This window comes from Limulus polyphemus, unplaced genomic scaffold (genome assembly GCF_000517525.1).
Source record: "Limulus polyphemus unplaced genomic scaffold, Limulus_polyphemus-2.1.2 Scaffold5717, whole genome shotgun sequence".
Taxonomy (NCBI): domain Eukaryota; kingdom Metazoa; phylum Arthropoda; class Merostomata; order Xiphosura; family Limulidae; genus Limulus; species Limulus polyphemus.
Genome location: NW_013671327.1, coordinates 52,863 through 54,783, shown reverse-complemented (window position 1 = coordinate 54,783; position 1,921 = coordinate 52,863). Strand labels below are relative to the sequence as shown.

At 33.3% G+C, this 1,921-nt stretch overlaps 1 long non-coding RNA gene across 2 annotated transcripts in view; it reads left to right on the top strand.

Moving 5' to 3' along the window:
- Positions 1-1,207: 1,207 nt before the first annotated feature.
- LOC111089264 overlaps positions 1,208-1,921 on the top strand; it is a 52,986-nt gene continuing 52,272 nt past the window's right edge. The window contains exon 1 of one of the 2 annotated variants that reach the window (XR_002613551.1): positions 1,208-1,286. This is a non-coding gene — a long non-coding RNA (uncharacterized LOC111089264). Of the gene's footprint in view, positions 1,287-1,327; positions 1,572-1,921 lie in introns of those variants that run through there. The other variant, XR_002613550.1, reaches the window with a different exon arrangement.

The window sequence follows — 1,921 nt, the reverse complement described above, 5'->3', positions numbered from 1 at the left end:
AAACTAAATCATGTTTAAGAAAACTAGAGACTTCGTGAGAAAATCAGAAAACAGTTCGTTTTTTTTTCTCACTATGATTTCTTATATTATAGTTTATCTACAATAATAATAATAATAAGCCAACAAAGATTCCTTATTCACTCACGAAGAAGTTGCATATGAGACAAGCTTCTAACCCAGAAAACTGTAAAACAGCCACTTTTTCTGTATCTATGTAAACAATGTGTACCTGATGGTAATGAAGTTTCTTTCACTACCAATTCAAACCTTCTCGAACCTATATTTTCTATCAGTTTGCTAGACATTTCTGAAGTCAGTACAAAAATATTTCCACTTGGAGAAAACTTGCAATTAAAAATAAAATTCGTGTCGGCTTCAAATTCACTCAAAATCCCAGCATATAGTTGTAATGAAAAATGTAAAGGTGTGGCTACACGTCCAAAGTACACCAGCTGTACCACATCGTCAAAAGAAATATAGTTGTAATAAAAGAATGTAAAGGTGTGGCTACACGTCCAAAGTACACCAGCTGTACCACATCATCAAAAGAAACATAGTCGTAATGAAAGAATGTAAAGGTGTGGCTACACGTCCAAAGTACACCAGCTGTACCACATCGTCAAAAGAAACATAGTCGTAATGAAAGAATGTAAAGGTGTGGCTACACGTCCAAAGTACACCAGCTGTACCACATCGTCTCAACATCTATAGTTTTGGACTAGCCTGGTTAAGTTGTTTTACTCGAAACGTTACTTTTGAGCTGTTTGTTGGTAAAGTTTGCTATTCACTGTGAGATAATATGCTTGACAATACTCTTGTATATTTCACTCAAGAAATTAACTCCCATATCACCCTAAGTTCTGGGTATGGTGGGTGTCATGGTGTTTAAAGAGACTGCATAAACTGTAAGATAATCATAGCTCAGATTTTGTTTGGTTGTGTAATTAAGAACTGATGCTATAGTGTAGGTGTGTTCAAACTTCACGTGAGTGTATATAATCAATATTCATTTTATTCATGTAATATCTTACGAAAATCTAGGAATTATATATTTAGATTTTCTAAGTAACTATTGATTATTTATTTTAAAAAAGTGTTCAAATATTTTTGAAAACAAGTAGTTAAGTACTTTCTCAACAGATGACGCTATACCGTGGATACTTGTTCCCAGTGTTGTTGCCTCTGCGTGTTATTTAGAGTTTACAGTCTTACCGTGTTTGTGGTGTGTTGGATGTGTAAGTTACCAAATTAATAGAACGTATTTCGTGGTTTGAGATAAGACTCAGGTAAGAGTAAGAAATATGTTATATACCGTAACTTAATCACTTATAAAAATGTAACAACGAAGTTAACAAAAGTTTTCATACATTTAATATACGTTATATTTGAAAAATTTTGGTGAAGTTATGAAAGTCCTGCCGTAGTAAGCCTTGTCGTAAAGCTCGGGTTTGGAGGGTCGACGTTAACTATTGTGAAGACACGTGCTCAAAGAACGAACGTTGTACTCCCCATTGTATTTCAGGAGGACTGAAGTTGACGAACTCGTTAGGACTTCCAAGAATAACTATCGAGTACTTACATATTTTACTGTTTTATATGATTTATTGATTAAGAAAGCTATACATATGATATAGGCACGAACCTTCTACACCCCGGATTAGGTAATGCACCATGAATACACAAAAATAATTTTAGTAAATTTAACTTAAGTTACATACTCGTTAATTCAGCATTTACATCATATGATTTGTTAGACATTATAATTTATATATAATGTATAATTTTATGCAGTAAACTGATTTTCTTAACTTACAAAAAATTGACAAACTAGTAACACATGTGCTCGTGCTTCCAAAATATAGAGATGAAAGGTTGACAGACCATTTGCAATAATTTTAACCCTGCTATCCGTGTAGTTGTC